The sequence below is a fragment of the Cygnus olor genome, chromosome 2 (genome assembly GCF_009769625.2).
Source record: "Cygnus olor isolate bCygOlo1 chromosome 2, bCygOlo1.pri.v2, whole genome shotgun sequence".
Lineage (NCBI taxonomy): Eukaryota > Metazoa > Chordata > Aves > Anseriformes > Anatidae > Cygnus > Cygnus olor.
Genome location: NC_049170.1, coordinates 3,920,779 through 3,946,135, shown reverse-complemented (window position 1 = coordinate 3,946,135; position 25,357 = coordinate 3,920,779). Strand labels below are relative to the sequence as shown.

At 38.2% G+C, this 25,357-nt stretch overlaps 1 non-coding gene across 1 annotated transcript; it reads right to left on the bottom strand.

The window, feature by feature from the left end:
• Window positions 1-6,333: 6,333 nt before the first annotated feature.
• Window positions 6,334-6,415, bottom strand: TRNAS-GCU. Its single transcript has one exon. It is a non-coding gene; the product is annotated as a tRNA-Ser (tRNA).
• Window positions 6,416-25,357: the final 18,942 nt, after the last annotated feature.

The following is a 25,357-nucleotide window of genomic DNA, read 5'->3' as shown; positions in this document are numbered from 1 at the left end:
TTAAATGCAAAATATATCTTCTCTTGTTTCTGACTCATTTTGTTAATGCATTAGTGTTTCACCTCTGAATTCTGTGGTTTAACTAGAATAACCTTGCATCAATTTGCAATCCAATATGGTTTTAGTTACGCTAGTTTTCAAGCTGCTTGAAGTATGCATGTGGGTTTATCAGGATTCAAAATTAATCTACTAAGAGACAAACTGAACTCCTTTGTGGTTTAGGATGACTGTCACAGTTAAACATAATCTTGTCAAAGCCCCCATGTTTTTGCCCTCGACTGTCACGCGGACAGTGCTAAGATCAGTCCCTCCTCTATTAATCTGCCATTTCACAGAGACACATGCCAAACTCCATTGCTTTTTCCTGCCTCAGAATTTCTAAAATCCATCCATCACTACAGCCCTACTAAGCCCAGGCGTAGATATATGTTGTATTTACTTGAAACATCACTGGCGTTTCAAGTTTTAATTTTTTTTAATTACATTAGCTCTGATAGCACTTTCTGAGGACTTCACTTCTAAGAAAACGTTGCACCATTATTTCCCACCCTCTGACCTGATGAGGCACACAAGGAGGTGATCAAACACCACTGTGATGGATTTACACTGTGGCAGCAAGGGAGAAAAGACTGAGTGATATGGAGAAGTGCCTACACACAACGTCACTTCCCCCCATTCGAGCTTCCTTTCACTTTTTGCTTTGAATTTGAAGCACTCCACCTGCACAGCCTCACCTCACATTTCTTTCCACAAATACTATGGAATTTTGAATGACTATTGTCTTTAGATTCTCTCCCCAGAGAAGGAAAGGAAATGAAATTTTACTTGCAGAAAGGAAGGCAGAAGGGGTAGCTTGTATCCTGGCTGTAAAGGGCTGATAAGACATTTATAAAAAGTTTCAGTGTCGTAGTCTATTTTCTAACTCTATATACTCTAAAGTATCCCAAAGACTATGTTTCAAGACTGATATGGTTCATGATGAGCAGGTCAGCCAAGCTGAATGTAATGTTTCTTGCATGACTACCACCACAGTAAGAGGTCTTCAAAACTTTGAAGTGTGTGAGTCAATGTGAGTTTTTTTCCCTTACCTTCCCCACTTTGCAGCCAAGGATGTAGCTATGGGGGTGATCAGAGCAGTTCCAGGGAGGGAGGAATGGTGAATTTGAATATTTAAAACACATAACAATGTAGAAGGAGCATCTCTTCAGGTAGGGTTTCTAGCAAACATTCTTCTGGGGAGGGCTTTTGAGGAGGAGCTGACTTTCACCAAAAACATAAAATCACAAATGCGAAGACTCCCTTTGCCAACTATTTCATACTGCCACACTTATTTTACAGAAGTTCTCTTCGTGATTCTAGAAAAAGCGACAGATCATGGCTGTGGCTACTGTGGGAGAGTATACTGTTTTTTTACTTTTTTTTTTCTTTTCTGTTGTTTGTGGTCTAAGATGCCCTTTTGAACTCCAACCACTTTTTGAACTCCTGCAGCTCGGTGTCGTGCCAACATCCCTGGGCAGCCTGTCCCAGTGCCCGACCACCTCTGGGTGCAGAACCTTTCCCTAACACCCAGCCTGACCCTCCCCTGTCCCAGCTCCATGCTGTTCCCTCGGGTCCTGTCGCTGTCCCCAGAGAGCAGAGCTCAGCACCTGCCCCTCCGCCCCCCTCGTGAGGGAGCTGCAGGCCGCCATGAGGCCTCCCCTCGGCCTGCTCTGCTCTGGGCTGAACAAGGCAACGGACCTCAGCCACTCCTCACACGTCTTGCCTTCTAGACCCTTCACCATCTTCATAGCCCTGTTACAATGAATAAATAAACAAATACAATTTCCGTGAGTGTGCACCCTTTTGTCTGTGTGTAAATATGATCAGACCAATTTTTTCCAGTGTGTCAAACAAATTTTTTTCTGCTTTGCCTCCATCAATCATGTTACTTATAACCAATTTGGTAATTAGTCTATGCCAGCTCACAAATACTTTTGTGTTATATTTCTCAGTCACACTTGTTTTCACATGGCAGACAAGACTAATTCTGCCCACTCCAGGAGTTACTACATAAAATGATTCATTTGGGACTCAGCCAGTGTTTAGGCTATATGATTACAATGGTCCCTTGTAGGCTTACAAATACAAAAAAAAAAAAGACTTGAAATACTTCTTGAAATGACCTTGCAGATGTTATATTTATGTATTTATTTATTAAGATAAATTTCCTTTATAATAATAAGAGCTGGTCATCAATGATAGAGCTATTTACAAAATAGTTTTTATGCAGTATATCAGTAAAAATGTCCTTGAGTTAAATGGATACTTGTTTATTATTATTCAGTATGTTTTCTTTTGACATATTAGGATGTAGAGCACAGTGATTTATAGTGTATCATCAGCAGGTACAGTAGATTATCTCAGCTTGGAAGGATAATCATAAAAAATGAATAAATGCATGTGATATTTTGTGGTATAATAAGAACTACTATTTAAATACCTTGATTTAATCAGCACAGGCTATCCTGGTTTCAGATGAACACTATGTTCTTTCCTGAGGCATGTAAAAAAAACTGTAATGTGAAAAAATGAAGCTGTAATGGCAAATCTCCCTCCTCAAGCACTTTCAGAATTTCTGGACTATTTATGGTCAGTTTTCTATTTAGAACTGAACTGAGACTTTATATAAAATATATATATACTATACAAAACATATGTATTATATATTATATAAATATATTATATATTAAATATAAATACTATATATTTATGTTATTTACATATCTATAATATATAAATGTATATTTATACATTTATATTATATAAAATTTATAAAGAAGTTGAAATAGAATGCTTTGAAATTATCAAATAATAATATGTAGGTTAATCTGAATTTTTGCTTGTTTGGTTGGGTGGTTGGTTGGTTGTTTTTTAAGATTTCATGCATAAGAACCAGTAACATGCCACTCAGATTTTGGACCAGATTTCTTCTAAAAAATGTCTAAAACTTCATTTTTTTTTCACAAGGAAAGCTATTTTCCATAGAATTAGGCTTATGAATGTTTCGCTTTATGGATGCAACAGATACAGCACATTACCTGTAAGAAATGTAATGCAGATTCTCTTGAGATATTAATTATTCTTAGTAGAGCATCTGAATGGAAAAAGGTCGTATTTATCTCACCAAATTTTGTCATCCACATCAGAGATACTGACCCCTAAGGAGAGAACCAGTCATCTCTAGAGGGTCTTCCACTTAACCTCTCTCAGATGCTCATTTTAAGCTAAATCATTCTCTGGAGGTACCTTATTCTCTCCTTCAACATCAAAGGATGGCAGGGGTGACTAGATCAGATTGAACAGCTAATTTCAGATACCTATGTTATGAATCCAGCCCCTAAAGAACAAGTAGCAACCAGTATATGTATGAAGTTAGGAATTTAATTTCTCTTCATATTTCACACAAATATAATTGATGATGTGGGAGGAAAATAATATGTGTGGGTAGAAATGGCTATAATTCCAAGTTTTTTCTGTTATTAAGATACATCTGACAGATATATTCACCTGGAGGAAGCAAGACTCTACTTTTTCCTTTGCACAGATAAAACAGGAACACAGGTAAATGCTAAATATTGCTGGAAGAAACAGTTGAGGAACTGCAATGTATATTGGCAGAAAAGAATGTGGAGGTCAAAAGCAATCAATTTCAGAGTCAGCTGTAGGACTGCTATGTTACATAAGATGCAATATGCCTGAAATAGCACTATCACAAGCACTCTGTGAAACTGGTGTATAGAAAAAGCTATATAAAGGTAAGGCATTATTTATTTACTATGTTGATTCCACTTGATTTTGCCTCAATTTCTTTTCAAAATTAGGACAAGAAGGTGAGTGCCAGAAAAAAAAAAAAAAAAAAAAAAAAAAAAAAAAACAGCAATCCAAACCATCGACTCTGAAGTCCTTTAAAGGAAGCTGTTTCTCTTCCTTGTCAAGAACAGTGGTCATTCCTCATTACACAGACAATAATGAGACGGGACCTAACCTAGTGCTGTTAGAATACCTTAGTGTTAGTGTGTAGGTGTGCCTTAATGTCCTTGCGAATGGTATAACTTTCACTAAAAAAACATAAGCTACTCTGCAGATAGCAAGCTGAAGATGAGCAACAAGATGTGTCACAATAAGCCAGGAGCTGAACTGATGATACTTGTGGGTCCCTTCCAACTCAGGAGATTCTATGATTCTATGAGCCCAGTGACTTTAACCAACATTTCTGCTGGGAAGTGTATCTCTTCTTCCCCCACTTCCCTCACTAAGAATTAGCCATTAAATAACTTTATGTTCTGTTTTTATCCTTCATCTTACTGCATTTTGACCCCTCCCTAACAGCATCATCATAGAATTCAGATTCATGATCAGCATATCAATAAAAACCTCCTGTATTTAAGAACTAGGTCAAGTCAGTCTAAGTTAAAAGATATGTCAATCACAGAAGGATATTTTATAGGACATAGAAGGAAAAAGGGAAATGCATTTCCCTTCTTAATTAGTAGCACCCTTATTGGGTCTTATTGAGATCCCTACTACCTCACACTCCTCTGCATCACCTGTATGAAACCCATGAGAAACACAGTCACAAGAAAGTGTGCTTTAGTTCAAGGATTCCAGAATCTATGTTGTCTTTGAGGAAGCTCACATTAGGGGTTCATTTTTGCACAGTTGCTGGAGTGGTTAACAGAAAGTAGAAGCTAATCACCTATGTGGATAAATTGTGTTTAGTGTCTTTCCAGTGATGCCAGCTGAGTACCAGAGAAAGAGTTTACCCAGAGTACAAAAGCAAGGTCAGTGTTTGTGACTCACAAGACTCAATTTTCTTCACAGCAAGGAAAAAGCAGAGAAGAAAAGTAAGCAAACAAGCAAGGAAACAAACAAACAAAAAGTTAAGGTTTTTTATTTCTTCACCTTTTTGCTTTCCTATTAAAAGTCATGAACAAAAACAAAGATTATGATTTGAAAAGAAAAGAGAAAAGACAAGACAAGACAAGACAAGACAAGACAAGACAAGAAAAGAAAAGAAAAGAAAAGAAAAGAAAAGAAAAGAAAAGAAAAGAAAAGAAAAGAAAAGAAAAGAAAAGAAAAGAAAAAAGAAAAAAAGAAAAAAAAAGAAGAAAAAAAGGAAAGGAAAGGAAAGGAAAGGAAAGGAAAGGAAAGGAAAGGAAAGGAAAGGAAAGGAAAGGAAAGGAAAGGAAAGGAAAGGAAAGGAAAGGAAAGGAAAGGAAAGGAAAGGAAAGGAAAGGAAAGGAAAGGAAAGGAAAGGAAAGGAAAGGAAAGGAAAGGAAAGGAAAGGAAAGGAAAGGAAAAAAAAGCTTAGAATTAAGTCTTTCTGAGATATTTAGGAATGGGAATTGTCTTGTCTCCTTCTAGATGTATAAATGTATGTAGTAGAGATACATTCATCTGAGCAAAACCCACAACTTTGCTCAGTCTTTTTGGAGTCAGTAGGGAGGAATAGATACCTTAAAGTTACAGTTCCTTGAATCCATTTTGAATAGTTACTTTAGGACCAGCTACATTCTACCTGATGAATTCCAAACTGCAAATCCTTCAAAAAAGTACCACAAGTAGAACAAAATAACACCTAGAAAAAGTGATCTCATTGAAGGTTTGATTCCAGCTGACCCGAGCTTCTAGACAGTGCTTCAAACATCTCCATGTAATTACTATAAATGCTGCCTGTGATCTGTCTTGACATTTTAAACATTCTCTTTGAATACAATACAGTACATTTTTATTCTTTACAAATGCAAAACCTCATTTTTCACTTAATCCCACGAGTTCTGCACTGCTAGAGCTACTGAACACAGTGAGGTGGTCTGCTTTAGAACAATGGAGAAGAAGATTGGGTTCATCCTGATCATTCAGGATCAGGATCATTTCCTACCTAGCAAAAAAAAAAAAAAAAAAAAAAAAAAAAAATGATGTGAGAAGTTAGAGCTTCTTAGGTCTTGAAGTAGCTGATGTAATGGGACGCAGAGGACAAACACAGCCACTGTCATGGAAAAAAAAACATTGTTTCTCTTTTTAAATACAATCATATCTATCTCTGTGCAAAGCTGTTTCTTAAAAATAATGAATTTTCCATTTCCTTGTCTCTTCTCTTTTCTTAGTGGCTAATCTTATTCTATCAACTAAATCTGAATAAAAGCATTGATTTGGCTGTTCATAGAATGGCTTTGGTTGGAAGGGACCTTAAAGATGATCTAACTCCAACCTCCCAGCTATAGACAGTGATGTCACCACCGGGTCAGGTTGGCCAAGGACCCATCCAACCTGGCCTTGGACAAAGTTTTTTCTCGACGAGGATGGGATTCGAACCCACGCGTGCAGAGCACAATGGATTAGCAGTCCATCGCCTTAACCACTCGGCCACCTCGTCATGTAGGGTCTATGGCCTTTAAAGTAAAGGAACTGCTTTTGCCAGGGCATGTTTCTGTTTCTTAGGAGTAATGTCCTTTAAACGAGTAGATTGGAATAGCTGTGGATGGAGGTAAATGAGTAGTTGTCATTACCCAAGCTGGATCCAGCAATGATTTGAGGATTTCTCTGTTGTTATACAATGCACACCAGTATGTATACAGAAATTGGGCTTAATTTCAACAATTCGTCATCATTATTATTATTTTATAGCCTATGTTATTATAAAATACCCTCAGAGGCTTGCCCAAAACAGACTGCAAGAGATTGTACCAGTCCCCCTGTAAATCTGGAACAGAGATCTGTAGCTGAAGCAATCCCGTCCCACCATCCTGTCATAACCTCTAGAGCTATCTTTATTTTAGAATAATTCTATATGTCCGTATAATTCACACACAATACTTCAGGATGTGGAATGGTCAGGGCTCATTCTCTGTCTGTGGTGCCAACCAATAAAGTCTGACCATTTCCATAATTTTAAACTTTATTATCCTCAAGGCAGTTACACAAAATCAAACCAAAGCTGCTTTGGCATGTGGAACTGATCTGTGACCTATGCTAACTCCTTTACCATGCCCAAATCATTTGGGAGAACGGTAATTGTCTTGAACTGTTATTGTGCCAGGGACATTGCTTATAATTTAACAGCACAGACACTGAGGTGTCCAGCCCAAATTCTGGTGCCAGCTGATTTATTACTTACAAATATTTCCTTTGTATACATAATGGCCAATACTTTGTGTTTATATTGTGTGGATAACATAAATTTACTATTAGAAAAGCAAAAAAAAGATCTCCATGGTGTGAAGTAAATGCTTTATTGAATCTACTTAATGAATTACTACTTAATTCATAGCTTAATCAATCATTTTGCCTCTGCTATCCAATTTCAGAATACCTACCCTGCATGATGCAGCTGTTGAGAAAGAAGTTTCCCACTGCTCTGGGCCTGGTGTATCTCTTTGAGTTTGCACAAGTTGGTTAAATTAATCATTCTGCATTCAGCACCAGCTCAGTCAATATGCACATCGATGCTGCTGCAGGCAGTGGGTTTTCATGTGAAGCTGGGATGCATGGGTTTCCATGTTGCTAATTGATGAGTTCATACAGTTTCATTAGCACGCTGAGAGCATGCAGTGCATCTTCTGCCTTTACAGAACCTGAGATTAATGTGAGTCATTTGGAATAAACAACCTTGAGTGCAATATGATGAACTTTATATTGGCTTGCTTATTGTGATTTTTTAATGACCACAGTGCTTTTAGTTAAAAGTTAGGGGGTTTTTGTTGTTGTTGTTGTTTTTCTGGAAATCAGACAAAAGGAAAAAGAAGTGAACTGTTTGCTGGAACATACTTGAGTTGTTATGACATTCAAAAAGCTATTTAGGATGAGAATCTTCTGCCCTAGTTTATGTGCCAAGCCCTTAGGAGTTAGATTCAGTTCGCAAATTAGGAAATTTAAGTATCTTCATGAGGTTATCCACATGAGAGCTGGTTGTCTGAGCTCTCATTATAATCAATAGACATCTAGACAATTGAGTCAGTGAAGTTTAGAAAGCAATTCACTTCACTTAAAATCTAGACACCTGGAAAACTGGAGGATTTAGGTGCCTAAATATAAACATCAGATTCTGTAGGGTATCCTGCTGTTGTTCCCAAAGTGTTAGGTTTCCCATAGGTCCTTTGTCACAGCTAGCAGCATTCCACTGTTGTCTTGGATGTTCTACACCAGGAACATATGTGTGGGCAACTGAACCTACATGTGATCAGATGAATTCTATTGACTCTGCTGACTAGATCTCCACTAACCTCAGCTTTGACATCAGTGGCAGTATAAGCACATCAGACTGAACTGACAGGGGAGTTAAGTATGCTGCCATTCAAGACCTACAGGCCTACAAGGAAGCTGGCTGATGCCCTGAAGATCTTCAGTCCTGAAATAGTGATAAGATGAAGATCAAACAGCAGTGGTGAAGTATGTATCTGGAAGTCAATGCTTGAAAAGAGCATTTTCTGGGTATAGTAATGAAGATAGTCTTTTTTTTTCTTTTTTTTTTCTTTTTTTTTAAACCAAGGAACAATCAGCATATGTCAGACTCAGCAGTGTTGGACCACAAAAAAAAAAAAAAAAGAAAAAAAAAAGAGTTGTGGATGTTCAAAGGTTAGATGAAGAAATTTTGATCCTGTTACTGTAGATTGAGGTATCTAAAGCTACCTGTCCTTAACAAAGTACTTCTCTCCCTGTGTATCAAAAACTGTTAAAGCATATCACTGGGAAGTCACTGGGAATAAAAGTGAAAGTGAAAGCTTGAAAAAAATGAACAATGTATCTCACAATGGGACCATCTCCCAAGGAGACAAGCCTTCTAAGTGTTGATCATATATTGGCACAGTAGCCCTTAGACCCAAATAACTGTAGTTCACTATGATGAAAAAACACTTTAAAACAGTGATTTGAATTTAGACATATCATGAAATTATGACTTTTTTCTTCTTTTGTCTATGCACTAAAATGGGAAAAAAAAAAAAGACTAGAAGAATAAAAAAAAAAAGAGAGAAAACTGCACTGAGAGATATTGAAAGCTAGAGTACAAATCAATTGATAGAAACTATGTTTCCTAGTATAAATGTTATTGTTTCCTGCCTTCCACCTTGAAAAGGGAAAAGAGGTGCTGGATAGTTAAGGTTCCTCAACTCAAAAAAATTGGCTTCAGAATTTGTGAAGGGCCTAAAACTATTCAAATATGATGCAGACACCCAAGCAAAATGGTAATCACATATAAATTGGGCACGGAAGATGTGGTTATATTGTTTTTTTGTTTGTTCATTTTTGTTTGCTTTGTTTGTTTGTTTGTTTGGCTCATTTTTAGCCAACAGCTGTTGTCCCTTGATGACATCACTTTGCTGAGCTGAAAACCTACCATGCCTGTTCAACATATTTTGCTGCTGCATCAGTCTGTCAGCATAGGAATTCATGAAGGTGGACAATTACTTTGACCTTACTGTGTTAATGGAAAATCAGTCAAATGCATTGATTTGACTGCTTTCCTATTATAGTTCAAGGGAATAAGCCAACAATTGTTAAGTGTTTTTAACAGCACTAACAGACCGTACAATATGTTCTAGTCTTAAATAAGAGCTTTACCTATTGTTATACTTGAGTGCTCATCTGCTAAATGCAATCAATAGTAGCAACCCTGTTCTCATTTTGACAAAATCCATAAAGACTGCAGTACATTCCAAATGTTTTAAAGCCATTAGCTAACCAAGCCATAAAGCAGCCTTAGGATGTTATAGAAATGCAGCTAGGAAAAATCAGAAACAAGAATCACTATGAGCATTGACTTCAGAAGTGACAGGGTAAGAACAGAGCAGAAGAGTGCTGGTAGCCATACCTGGATATAGACCATTGCTCTGAATCAGACCATTAAGCCTGGTTACTGTGAATTTAAGATGGTCACCCATGAAGCTTCAGAGGATCCTCTACTTTGGTACTAGAATTCCTTCTGACTGACACATACGTTCAAAAAACTTGTTAGGTGCAAATAAAGACAGACTGAAAGACGCTATAAAGCATTAACATCCTAATATGTTACTTTTACCAGCCTTCCCTCCTGTAACTAGGATATATCCAGCCAAGAATTAGATGGGCAGTTCTCAGCTCCAGAAAACTTGTCAATGTGAGGATGTGGTCCTTATAAAATGAGCTGAAGATTTCTACTCAGTTAATGGTAGACATGGAGGAAAATGGCCAATGAATTCTAGCTGGCACTTGAGCTTGAAAATTACTAATCCTAAAACTTGAACAGAATGCTATTCAAATTCCACCAGAAAGATCACTGCCCCAATTTAAATGATCCAGTATCCACTCATAATTAGATTTAATAAAGTAGCCTTTGCCATGTCAGTGACTCAGTCATAGCTCCCACTTGCATTTTTTGCAGTCACACAGTTTAATCATAAATCCCTCACCTCCCAGTGAGATTCTGAAAGGCAGGAATATTTTGTTATAATATAAAGCAGATAACAAACTGCACTGCCCCAAGAAACTGGGAAATTGAAGTTTGTAAGAATGAAAAATAAGCTGGAAGTATGCATGGATTTCAGAAATATACACAACTCTCATAGGGAAAAAATGAATGCTGAGTAATAATGAAGTATTAATAATGAATAATAGATTTAAGAACAATAATGAACTATATGCTTCAAGACTTAAACTTCTACAGAGACCTGATGCAAGGAGTATAATATACCCAGGGTCTATATAGATGTAGCTATATGAATATATGAATATGAATATAGATGTAGCTATATGAAATTAGGTTGTGCAAATCCCACCATGTATGTTCAGTTAGCACTGTGCAAGGTTGGCAGTGCTTAGGGGAGTGGGTGAACATATGAGGGCTGTTTGCTCAGATACTCATGAAGCTGCTTCCCTTCAAATAGCCAAGACATATATGCTGCTGTGGGAGGCACTAACCAGGTCTCCAGAATCACTTCTCTCTTCCTGCAGCAGTTCAAAATCTTCCCCTGCAGCAGTGGCAGCAGGGTGAGAATGGGAATTTACCTCTCTCACTTGCATCTCTTTTTGCAGGGTTCATATCTGTAAATGGGAAATGAGTTTCAGCTATTAACAGGGGAACATGGATTCAATCCTCCTTTTCAAAAGGGTAGTAAGTGCATCTCCACTGAATTCTTGTTTCTGCTAACGCCACCCTTCCCCAAAAGCTGCTTGGGGAAGGTAGGGGGGAAGTAGCTTATTAAACTAACATTCAAAATCAGAATACTGTTAATCATTAATTTAAAAATGAGAATGTCAGTTATGATTTGATAAGTGTCAGCTCTGAATGAGATGCATATTCTGCCAAAAATAAAAAAAAAAAAAAAAAAAAAGAAAATAGAAAAGAAAAGAAAAATTACTCATAACTTACAGAAGATATTATATCAGTAAGGATCTGGTGAGAGGCAGAAGAGGATTGCATGGTCTGATATTATTCTATCCCATCTTCAACAGCTTGAAAAGCATTAATGCCTTCTGACACTTCTAACAGAACAGGTGAACGGTGAGTCACTGAGGTTGAAATTTCACAACCTAAGTAGGAGGGAGTATGTTACACTGAGAACTCTCTCCCCTTCATAGAAAATATGTAAATAAATAAAGGCTTGCAAATTATTTCATACCAAAGCACCTGGTTCTCAACAGAAAAGAGACCACTCAATACCACTCTTGCAGGATGAAGGGATCTTGAGAAAACATGAATTACATTTACACCAAAGTTAAGACCTCTTAGATGGAGAATCATCACAAAGCCTCCTTGTAACAGAGAACCAGACTCCCCAGCTGCAATATGTATATCTCCTCCAACACCCTGGCACTCTAATCAAGAGGTCCTTTAGCCCAGCAGTGAGAACAAGCACAGAGAAGTCCTTCAGGGGTGGTATAAGGTCATGGGCAGCATTGTGATGAGAACTAACAAGTATGTAAAACAAGATACCTCACTGTGGAAATTTAAGTGGTTTTGTCTAAAGCCTACAGAAGATGGATGCCCATCAAAGGATTGGACACAAACAGGGCCACTCACAGAGGAGGTGCAAACTGTTTTGCCCTATGCCTCTACTTTTAAGAAGTTAGATAAAATCTAGCTTGTTATAACAGTGTATCAAAATATTAAGGATTAGCGACAGAATTCATCTCAATCCACTCTGAAGTTGTTATTCAGTTGCCTCTAATATGTTTCTAAGTGCTGCTGAAAACCCCCTTGGATAAATTCAGCATCTACATAGGGCTGACAGGTAGGGAACAGGACCTACAGGAGACCTGGAGACTTTTGGCATGTCAGGTGGGGGGCCCAGACGGATATCCTAGGGCATTTCAGGTGGAGTAAGATGCCAGTTGTAGTCTAAAAAACCCTTCCACATGTGTATGCAGTATAGGAATGCACATCTCAATTAGTCCACATACTTACCTGTATGATCAAAGTGAGGAACAAAATGTTTTTTGTTTTTTAAAGAATGTATATATATGTTTAGGTTGTGCTTCATTCTTTAGGATGAGAAAAATCATGTAATGAACTCAAGCTGCCTCCTCACAGACTGAATTAGGGCTGAATTTGGCAAATGTATGAAACAGATACAGAAAAACTCATGCTGTATTTCTTGGCAAACTAAACATAATGGAGCTCTTACCAAGCCATTCTGTGGTTGATTTTCTCTGCTCTTGTTTCGCTAGATCATATTTATTTCTGTTCAAACAATAAACCCTTCAAGCAACATCTATCACATTTCTGAGTGACAGAAGGTGATCTTTTATTTTGGCTGGAAATGTGTTTGTATTAGTTCAGAGACTGCTATTTCATAATGGAGCTTAAGTCTTTATTGAAAATACCTTAAATAAATAAACTCTTCCAACAGTAACAAAAGCAAAAAGATTTTGTTCATTATTTTGCAGGTAAGGTACTGCTTAAGAGTTTCTTTGTGTACTCTTTAGACAGTTTTTCAGGGCTGGCACAGAGATCCCAGGGCATTCATATAACTCATTTAAAATAATGAGAATGGGCTACCTTTAAAGTCTACTAAAATCAGTGAAAGGTTTTTGGCTTTTAATGAACTAAGGGTGCAACACAAAGCTGACAGGTAATGGATATGTTCAGGCTGCAAAGGGGAGAACTCACAGCTGTTGATGCACACATATCTTTTGACAAAACCCTCTTCATTTGTTGATAGATTTATATGGAAGATGGAAGATAGGTTTCTACCTCCCCTTTTGTCTACGAAGATGAATATGACTCGAGGACCAATATTTTTGAAGTGATTTAGAAACTTTGAGGAGCTATGTGCCCTACTCTGTGCTCCCGACTCTGATCTCCAAAGCACGATGTTTCCCAGATTTCTGCCCCAAACTCTGAGTCACTACATGGGTACAAGTCTACCCACTATCTCAGGAGCAGTAAGAGGAATAATTTGTTGCTCACACCATCTGTTATGATCTCAGTCTATATTGCTTAGGTGCCAAACCTACAAGCTAAATCCTGTAAGGATATGTAGAAAGGGAGTATCTGCACCTTTAAGGGTAACTGGTCATGGAGCTTCGCCAAGGCAACAAGGGATAATAAGAAATGGAGGCAGTGATGGAAAAAAGTCTGATCAGTCACACTAATTTATGAGAGCACACAAGAATGTTTATTCCAGCAAAATTATCTGATTGAGAACTGGAAGACAATCACAAGAAACAAACCTCTCAGTCATGTTAGTTGGTGGGCTAAAAATCTATAAATGCCATTTCCAGGAAGGATGAATCTTGCAGCTGATAAGATGTGAACCAAAAGGCCCCAGACTGAGAGGGTTTGAAGGTTCTTCAAAGCTCTGCAAACCCATGAGGGTTTTGCAGTAGAAAGGGGAAGCAGGAGGAATGAAGAGGGGAGATGGGTAGAAAAGTGTATAAAAGGGCTTGTCACATGTAAAATGGGGCTGGTCAGTATGTTTCTCTGTCTGAACTCTCTGCTTCATCACCACAGTCTGTCCTATCTTCCAATATTTTCTCATTAAATCTTTTCTTAACTTTCTCTCTGTGTATTTATACTCTTTCCCATGTGTATATGAGCTGCAAGGTCTACATATCAGCTCCTGGCAAGACCTGTGTGTGTGTGAGTAAAGGTTTGTGCCAGCTGCTGGAGTCAGGATGGGGCAGTGGGCAACCCAGGCCTGTGATGCCAGTGACTGGAGTGACTTGGGGTCTCAACACCAGCCACTGGTGGGATCTGAGTGTGTGTGTGAGTGAAACTGGTACGAGCTAATGGAATTGGACTGGGGCTGTAGGCCCTGTGAACTGTGGTGCCAGCTACTGGAGAGACTGGGGGTCCCAGCAATGGTAGTTGGAGGAGCCACAGCTCTCTGGATTTGAAAAGGTCCTACAGACTTTTTATGCCAAGTGTCAGCTGCTGAGGGAACTGCTGAGTAGAATTTAGTGCCAGCTACCGGAGACAGACCAGGAGAATGGGCACCCCTGGCCTGTGGGGTCAGCTACTGCAGTCTCGCCGGGGTGTAGGAGACAGGCTGGGGGTGTAGGTGCCCCAAGCCTCTGCTTCCAGCTACTGGAAGTGAGTGGGGATCCTCTCCCAGCTATAGGTTGGGAGCAGTGTGTATTCCCAAGCCAGATGCTGGCGTGGACAGGCATGAGGGAGGCGAGTGCAGGATCCACAGCAGCAGCTGAAGCGGGGCCAGAGGCCTGTGAATTGGGTAAGAGAGCCAGGGATCCAGGCAGCAGTGCTGGGTGGACAGAGGGGCCATGCAGGTACTCCAGGGATCCGTGAATGTGTGTGTGCTTGTGAACCTGGAGAGTGCCGTATGTGTGCCACTTGTGAACTTCTATCTCTACCAGCCTGAGAAGAGGAAGGGGACTCAGCTGTCTGTGTCTATGCTGTGTACGTGTTGAAGGCAGACCTTGTCTGGGGCAGCCTGTGTGACTGACTGGTTGTGTCAGTGTTTTGTCTCTGTCCGTGTCTGTGTGTCTCTGGGGTACGTGCTACAGGTTGGACCTGCAAAAGAGGAAGCAGCAGCTGCATTCCCCAGCCTGGGCAGAGACCCCAGGTCCCTGGATGCCAGACTGGGCCCCAGTGGCCATGCAGGAGAAGTGCTGGGCCGGAGCAGCTGGAAGAGGTGGCCAATCTTTACCTCACTTAACAAATCCCAATAAAGGCTTTTCCATAAAGGATTTTGTCAGCCTTGAATTTGTTCATTCCTGGCTATTCCTTCTACAGAAGTGATGGAGTTGAGTTGGAAAGACAGATGAAATAATCAGACTTGCTATGTACAAGAAGAGTAGAGGCTGTGACTGGTTTGGGTTAGACTGTTAGAAGTAGCCACCACTAATCTTTCCTTGAGCAAAAGAAGCCATAGCCAGTTGGCTTTCTATAACTCTGCAGTAGCTAAACTAGCAGATGTAAACTAGCAGCCCATGATGTTTGCCATGACAGGCCTCTACCCCTTTCCTACTTTGTACCTGTATGAAACAGTAGTTTTACAGTGTGCAAAGCAGTCATGAAAGATGATCTGGAACACAAGATTCACCTACCAGTTTCTTACTTGTTAGGCTACAGAAAAAGTTGTCAATGTTTTTCACTTTGCAAATGCCTAAAAATATCCCCGTGGAAGAGCAAAGTGCTGTCTGGGAAATTAAAGTAGGTTTGGCTTTCACTCTTGGCTTTTTCAGATCCCCAGGATTCAGTAGCTGGATCCCCTAGTAGGCCACAAGTTTAAAACTATTTAACTAGAGCATAGTCTTCTCTCTCACTCTCTCATTCATCAAATTAATCTTTCATGATTTTTCACACAAAGGAATGATATCTCTGTCAGGGTTTGAGTGCTACCTCCCATCTTAATTTATCAGGCATTAGGAATATTGATATAGAAAATCAAGTGTCCATTAAACTGCAAGCAGAGGAGAGAACCCAACTTCATCTCCCACCTCCTATGTCTAATGAAAATCAAATCAACATCTCATACCAGTTTCCTAGCCAAAATATCATCTTTTATCTCAGACTGAGATCGTCTATCGAAATTGTACATTAACAGAATTCTTTTCATTGAATAAATAAATACAAGAGGAACATTGTTTTGTTATATCTTCTGCTGAGTTCCTTGGAAAACACATACTGCATGAATCACTCAAGAGAGACATTTGGAGGAAAGCCCATCCTGCATATCTGAACTACTTATAACACTGAGAAAAACAGAACTGCTTGGGTCTCACAAGAGTAAGACACTTGCAAGACCACTAAGTAGAAAAAAATGAGTATCTGCAAAAAAAGGAACACTAAAAAGCTAGACTCTTCTGGACTTAATTAAATGGGATGGCAATAGCTTGTGTAGGAATTTTTAAAAGTTCTTTATACTTTTAGGAATATAAGTCTCACATAGATCTCACTTCAAATCATTTACATGTTTTTGGAAATCCAGTCAAAAACATCAGGAAGGATTTGAGTATCTCTTGTTATTTGCATCCTTAAATTTTTACAGGTTTACAAATCTTGCCCAAAGGCCTACCCTTTTTTCCTTTAGATACATGCAATCAGTTTCATTCTAAATAAGTAAAAAAAATAAAAATAAAAAAATATGGTTTTAATTGGACAAGTCACCTTGTACTTTCAGCAAGCTAAAGGATCATTTCTCAGTTTACAATAGCTAAAACGTAGCAATGTAATTTGGGTTGATTTACTCTGCAATTATATTATAATCAGCATAATAACCAACATAACACAATATGATAAAACATTTATAATAATATTCCATTTTTACATAGTGGGAAGTGAACCCCCAAGAGTAATCGAAAAATAAAAATAATTTTAAAATGACCATTTTGTTAGTGCATTTATTTAAAAACAAAGGGTCTTCAAATCAACAATCCCTCTTCTCTCTTTATATTGCAAAAAAGTACCCATATGGTCAGTGATTTTAATAGGATAAGCAAGTTTAAAAAAAAAAAAAAAAGAGAGGATCATAGCTAGTGAGGATATCAAGATTAAAGGAGGAAAAACAGAAATTTGTTCTAAATGATTCTCTGAAATCCACCCTTTTGGATGTTATTGCTCTTTTGCAGAAATTAGATACCAAATGGAAAGAACTAATTTGGGGATGTGGGGGACCTCAAGTTTACAAATCAATATTTTTTATCATTAACTGTTTTCCCCTTAACACAACACAACCCCCACCTTCCCAGCCCTGCACCCCTTCCCATAAATCCTAGTTGAACATCAGGTAGTTGTTGAAATACATAAAACACCAATTGTATATGCTATGCAGAAAATTAGACTAGGTGACTTCCATGATCTTTTTGGTTTGATAATCTGTGAAGAGATTATGCTACATTCACGTAGTATTTGAAGATGCAAGATAACACCAATTCAAAGAAATGTTCCAGCACTTCCAGAGGCTGGGAAATGAGAGCTCATAATAGCATATATTATCTGTCACGCTATCTAGCATGTCAGATACCTACACCCACTGTATGATACAGTATGTGCCTGTTTGAGAGCAGGGGAAAAAGTCTGATGTGTCAGAGATTTACAAGCTGCTTCTCTTCAAATGCAAACATGATAACACAAAGTAGGTATGTTGTGAAGGTAGTGAGAAACAGCTGGAGTTATTGTCCAGCTCTGCTCAGACTGCTGCTAAGTATTCAGATGCAGTAAAATCCAGAGAGGAATCCCATCCTGCAACCAAAAATCATACACACAAAACATAAAAAAATACACCACCACCACCACTACACAAAATAAATACATTAATTAATTAATTAATTAATTTAAAAAAAAAAAAAAAAAAAAAAGAGAGAGAGAGAAAGATTCAAAACCCTTAATTGCTTTAATGACACCTTTCTTCAAAAGCATCTGAGCATGCTCTCACTTCTTCGGTCCCGCTACAAAAAATGTGATCTCCAGAATTTCACAACACCTATATATACTACCAGTGTGTCTGGAGAAGAGGCAGACCTCCTGGCCTGTACTACAGTTAATCATCTTTCAAGTATTTTTCATAGAAACTCTATAGAGTTTTGATAGAGAAATTCTTGGGCCTCTTCACCCAGTCCTCTTTAGATCTTTAGATCTAAAGATCATCTTAGGTATATGAGTGGCTTTACAATAGACATGTAATGCCCAAACTGAAACCATTCAAATATGTTTTCCTGGCCTTTCAGTCACTGTTTGCTCAGTATGAGGGAATAATAGGATATTTAATTTACTGATAAAAATTCTACTACATGTATTGGTGATAGCAGTTAGGATGGAGGCATAGCAGAGGTCATAGCATGTTCCTAAGTATATGCAGTTCTCTGTGCATAGAGGCAAGTCAGTCATCACCATGGACTACCAGCCCAGTTCAGGGATGGTTTAAAGGTCTTTAGGGTGATTTTAAGAAAAATAAAATGATTGAGAGGTTGAGAAAAAGTAAGGGGGAATTGGACTCATAATTTCATGCCTCGCATTTGCTATTCAAAAGACAGACACCACCACTTTTTCTCCTGAGGACTGAGGACCTGGCAGGTCTGTTCACTCCTGGGACAAATGCTATCAGGATGCGGAATGTTCACACCACCAAGTCTGGCGCCTAGTTTAGCTTTAGTTAGTAGTTAATCTTTCAAATCTGCTCTTCCTGTTTGTGTTCCGTACTGTTCAGTCCTTGACCTTTCTGTACTAACCAAATAAGGGTCATTAATTTTAAATTTATCAGTGTTGCTATAGCCACTAAACTGTATATGCCAGCTAATATTTTGAAGATATGAATAACAAAGATATATTGTACAGTTTACAGTGTTTGCCAGCATCGTGACAATAAACTCGCACACCGTAGCAAATAGTCATACAGCAATTTGCAGATAGAAATGATTTAAATTAATGGTGCTTATATATTTTTGGGTAAGGAACAGCACTGGATCATTTTGCAGGTGTTTTCTGCTGTCAAGGTTGAGAGATGATCATCTCTAGAATGTAAGCCAGAGAACCTGAACTGCCAGCCGTGTATAGAGAGACTAGAAGAATTATTCTCCTGAATTAAGTGTGAAGTAAGGCAAAATCTAGGTGATATGAATATTTTCCATGCCTAAGTGCTACACATGTGGGTATGGTGGGTTGGAGACCTCAAGGAAACTGCTTGAGAAAACTAAGTGGACATTAAGTAATTACACAAGTAATTATTTGAGAAACCCGAGAGGACAGAGAAAGAAGATATGTTCTCTCTGGTGAAAAAACAGACCTATTACAGATTTCTTGCAGTTGGAAGCATGGAGATTGGCTATTCTTCTGCACCTTCTGTTTTATAGTAGATATCTACATTCATGTCTTATCCATATAACATACTTTCCCCCTACATATTTTACAATATATATAAATATATACAATTGTTTCTGATGGACAGACCTCTGTATTTTACCTGCCTTTTTCTGATGGAATTCTTTAAAAACTCCAAATTTTAGCAGACTGTTTTCTGCATGCTCCAATGACCACATGCTATGTGCTTTAATTTTATTATAAAAGAGTCATTTTAATTATTTAAATCTATGGGCTTTCCTCACAGCGTTCTGTCACAGATATTTCCACATCTCACAGGTAGTGTGTTTGGCTCTTTTTCCATCAATAGTCCTGATGTTAAGGTTCTTCTAATTTGTTTGAAATATTGACGAGGAGGTCTCTATAGACTGTAGCTTGATAATTGCATCATTTTCAAAGAGTTCAACAGAGCAACTATTTATTGTGTTGATTTTTTATAACACTTATGATTTATACAAACTTCAAAGAGCAAAGTGTATGTTAGCTCTTTAGCAGCTGAACCACTGTAAAATAAAGCTCGATTATTTTGCTAGTTAGAGGTGTTCCTTTTACACAAGATTTTAGTTGTTGCTAGACATCCAAACATCTCTGACACAGAACTGCTCATTCACTAGAGGGAAATTGTTCAGTCTGCTCCAAGAAACAGGCAGCATGCAACTGCACAACCACCAGGCTGAAATAAGTCATTACCTGCAGAAAGACTTGTCACCTTGCTTTCATCTAAAACAGCACTATCCAACATGTGGCCCTTGGGCTGCTTCTACCCAAATGCTTTTCTCTTTTCCTACAGACCTGAGAAACAACTTCAAATGAAGGGGAAGCAGTCCATAAAGCTGCATTTCCCCCCTCACACCTGGCACAGAGGCACACTGCAGCTGCCATTACTAATACTACCAAGTCAGGGGATTTAGGAAGGACTGAAGGCATGCTTCAACATGGATGTGGCAGTCAAATGGCAGAAGGGAGATATATTCTAAAACCATTTTCTAGCTTGCACAGGTACCATAACCAGATCAGACTGGTAAAGAAAGCAGTTATTTAATTTGTCAATAGATAAGAATACTCACACCTTCCCTAGTTAGAGCAAGGGCATTACAGTCCTGCATACCCAGTAGGAACCCCACACCAATTTATCACACAGGAGGCCAGATGAAGAGAAGGGAAACTCAGTGAAAAGAAGGATTCAAAGATAATCTTTAAAAGATGTCACATCATGAATAAGAAGTTGCACTTTATTGATTAACAGTCATGAATTTGCTTGTTCATTCCTCCTACATCTTGCAGAGCTTCTGCACAGATAATCACTAATTGTGATGTTTAATAGAATTAAAGCCAAAACAATGCCTCTATGTAGAGCTACTCATCTTGTTCTGTTGTTCACCTAGAGCATAAATTATCTGAGCAGATCAAGGACAGCCATCATAGTGAAATATGGGCAGAGGGATTAGCTTCAGGAGATTTAATTTCTGTGCTTAATTATTAAAATGGATTTAGACTTAAATTTGAAAAAATTGGATCTGTTTCCTAAGGGTTAAATAAGGCATCAACACACCCAAGTGCTTCTCTTGTTCTCAGATATTTTTGCTGTTTGGCCTCAGATAAATTGCAAAAGGTGACATTAATCATAATTGACTTCAGATATCTTTAGTGATGACATTTACAACTGAACTGGTGACACTGAGGTCCTCTTATAAGCTTATCATTAAGGTGCAATTCAGCTGATGTAAACTGGCCATCTATCTTGCTATGAAATGAACTCTTCAAGCCCCTTTTGCTCTCTGCTCACAATAAGATCCAAGTAACAGTCCTGTGGCAGATGTCAATGTTACAGATATCTCTATTCGGTCAGATTAATTTCAACCTTATCTCTTGAGGTTATTCCTGTTCAAGGGGTGTGTGTGAGAGTTAATAAATATAACTGAAATTATTGGTGACAGATTCTGCTCATGCTCTTTTCTATCATGTCTCACCTTGATCTTTGCTGTGTTTTTTTGTTTGTTTGTTTGTTTTATATATATATATATATGTCTCTCTATGCATAGAACATTCTCTGACTTAATTTAAAAGGCCACAGGTTTTTCCATTTTGGTAATTTTTTCTTATATTTTTCTCTCAAGAAATCAACAAAAAGATTCTTGGACTGTGTCATCAGGAAACAAAGTATTTTTACCATGTATGTTACACAAATTCTTATCTTCTGGAGGGACCATCAAGGCTTATCACCTGTCTCTGTAACTAAATCTTAAGGATACTATATTCATATTCATTTTCATTGCCTGGAATTGACATTAGTTTTCTGTATCTTGTTCCAAGCAAAATCTTGATCCTGCTACCAGTTGTACCTCTGTGTAACTGTGTAGTCCAAACATTGTCAGTGTGCAAGACCTTCAACTGCTAAAAAATGTCATACCTCCATCAGTGTTGTCTATGAACTACTTGAATACATGGCTTAGCAGCACTACATCTCTTTGTAAGTGATTGCAGAGGCTGACTGCTGCTCTGTAAGATTAGTTTGCCGTAAGTGGCATTATTGTGCCTGAGATGCAGCTTAACCAGATGCCCAAGTGTCAAACATTCGTGTGGGAACCAGGTACTGTAGTCTATCTTTTCAGTGGATGGAGAGAAATGATTAAGTCTAGAGAGTAGTTCACCTGACCGACCTATTTTAGATATGCATTTTATAAGGAGTTAAATTCTGCTCTAAAGATGCCTGTTTCTTTCCACTAATTATAAAAGGAACCTGGAATTACTAGTTCAGATTTGGTGTGTGTTGTTTAAGTATCTATTCTAGGTACCTTGCTCTATAACGCTGTTCATATGTTATGTTTCTTACTCTCTCTCTTAGTACACAATATAATTATGCTTTCTATCTTTATTTTTTTATTTCTTTCTTTTTCCCACCATTACTCTCAAGGGCAAGATGTACTGCAGAATGTTGTATGAGAACCCCACAACCAGCTAGGGACAGGGTTGCTGGCTGTTGAAGAAACCAGAACAGTTGAACAGACTCTTCAGACTTCTCACACGCAAGGTTCTGACATGGGAAAAATAGCAATAACATGCATTTCTCAAGAAACCATAAGACGTGAAATACAATTTACGTGCCCTAGGTTATTGTTGAGGGCAGTATTATGATCTCACTTCTGTGCCACTGCCATTCACATCATTTACAGCAGATAACTAGCCTTATAATATGCCAGGCACGTACATCTCCTCTATACTGGCCTTTGACAGCAGGGGCAGCTGAATATTGCATAGAGAGCCTCAACAATAACCTTCTGCCCTGTAGACTTCATCTCACCCACCATTAGATCTCTGTGTCAACAGATGAGCAAATAACCTTATACAATCTTTGAAGTCATTGGAGAGACACAGATACTTTAAAATGTGAGTCATCTGCCCTGTTCCAGGCAACTGCTTTAGGACAACAGGATTTTCTTTTTGGACTCTACTAAATCTATTGAGTAGATCTTCAGGAAAGAAAATTTAATGCTGCACTAACTAGCTCATGTGTAGTTCAGGTGGGTAGGAGATGCCTCCTACACACACAATCTTTCCTCCAAGAGATAATACAGTTCTCTCTTCTCACCTTATACTTCCCTGTGCTGAAGCAAAAGAAAAATGAGGTGTGGGAATAATGGTGCCTGAGGGAAGTATGCTGCTTTTAAATATCTGTATGGATAAAATAAGTGTATAGAGTAACTTGTAATCCTCTTAGCTGAATAGAGATGAATGGATCATTAAAACTGCATTTAATGTAGCTGCTTGTAGAAAAGAAAGTGTCAGTGACTGATCTGCTGTAATACAGACCCTCTTTCTCACTCTTGAAGTGCACACAAAAGTCTGGTAAATCTAGACAAGTGGAGAATCATATTTTTTGCATCCTCTTCATGGTCTTTGTGCTGATTACTGCTTCTAGTCAGAACTTTTATTGCCTCTCTTGAACTGTTTACAGTTGAAATTGCTTTTTTAAGTTTGAAAGCTGGGAGAAATGTGGTTTATTCAATATTGTTTACTCACCCCAAAATATACTTAGCTTGAAAAGACAGAATTGCACAACTGCAATGATAATAATATTATACCCTTACATACTGATTTTGTCAGCGTATTTACAACAGAATGTAGGGGTGAAATGATTTGTCCAAGTTCACGCCATAAATTGTCAGAACAACAGAGATAAAATTCAGCTGTAATGAGTCTTTGGTCTGCAACTCTTTGGCCTCTATATCATTCTGTACCTATATGCTTTTAAGTAACTTATAGCACCTTGAGACAGATTTAAACTTCTTTGCATTTTTCACGTTGAGCTTTTGCTTTCAGCCAACCTTCACCACAGAGCCACAGGACATGTTACAACAATCTTCAGCCAGCCTGCTATGGACAGGCTGTGGACAAGCCATGTGATTTCCTAGACAACACTTAATCATAAAAGGTTTAATTAGAGGCATCATTCAAATTGTACGTATAGTGCCCTGATAGGGCTGGATCTGAAATATGAAGAAGGCAGATTATACTGACTAGAGAAACTTGAGAACCATAAAGGGGTCGGACCTTGCATGTAGAATTCCCAGAATGAGTTGTGGGAGCACACAGCACAATTTTCCAATAGATTAAACACCTTCAGCATTCAAATTTCTACCTTCACCCAAGGGATTATCAAGCTTTAGAACAAAGCACAGCTTACTTCAGGTTGTCTGTATGGAGGTACAGATGTCAGCCAGGTAAAGGCTGACACTGATGTTACCTGTGGAGTTGGCTTTGTTCTGGTGGGAAGGACATCATGCTGGTGAAGGGGGAATACTCTGGATGGTACAGAAGGAGCACAGTTTCTGAAACTCAAAGTTTCTGCTGTGCTTCCTTTACTATTAGAATTGCCTGCCCAAGCCTCTGGGGAATTCCATGAGTCTGAATTCAATTTTGCAACTGCAGGATGTAAAGAAGAGGATAAGAAATTGAAAAACTGAAGCACTGAACCACTCTGAAGAAAATTCTGACCAGTGTTTAGTATAAGTAAGTAACAAGAGATCCTATTTTCTCAAAATAAGCAGCATCATAAGAACGTTAGACCATTCATCCACCTGGGCATAATCTAGCCTTCCTTTTAGAGCCCAGACTGGAACATAATTAAACTTTGAAGACAGTATGAACTGCAACATCTAAGAGAAACAGTCCTTTATTTAAGGGTTGTGCTTTTGCATTACTTTGAAAGAGGTCCTGACTGCATATTTAGCATTAAAGGTATCACTCATAATATCCATAATCACTAAAGCTTTCCTGTTTATCCTCTACTAACCACACAGCTCTGCAATGAATAGTTTTGATGGACTAGAACTTTAGGGATAAGTCCATAGTTCAAACCCTTCTGACTGATCAGCAAGGGTGCTGTCTAAGTACAAAAATCTTTTAAAAATACAAGTAAGACGAGGTATGTTAAAAAATAAATAAGTAAAAAATAAAAATAAAAATAAATATATATAAAAAATCTATATCTTCCCATAAGAGAAGGCTGAAATTGAGATGAGTTTGTAAAAGTGGTGGGATTTTTGTTTGTTTCTTTGTTTGTTTCAAGTAACTTTTAAAATATTCCAGACCTTTTTGGAATTCTATGGGCTGTAACCAATGGATAAGCATGTGTTTAGGAAAGTAAATGACTAATCTTCTGAAAAGCTTAGAACCAATTAAAATGAGGACTTTTAAGACCCACATTCCTGTAGCAGAACATTTAATAGTGTATTTAATCATGACTTTACTAGTGAACAACATTTATTAGTCGTGAACCTTATCATCACAGGTCTCTAGACACTGACAATGGGACATCAGCATGAATTCTCAGAATAATAATACTTTGTGATTCCACTTTGGTTATTGAAAACATGCAGCCAGGTTTTCCACTGATTTTAAGGGATGTTGGTCCATGTGCAGAAGTGGTAGTTCTAAGGCTACATAACAGCTTTTATTTTTTCCACTAACATTTTTTTCCTTTTTAATTTTTTTCCTGTGGTGATGCTACAGGTCTGTCTTGTTTAGGCATTCTGATTCTGATGCTTAAGACCTATAAATGCTCAAAATGTTCTCTGTTTTAAG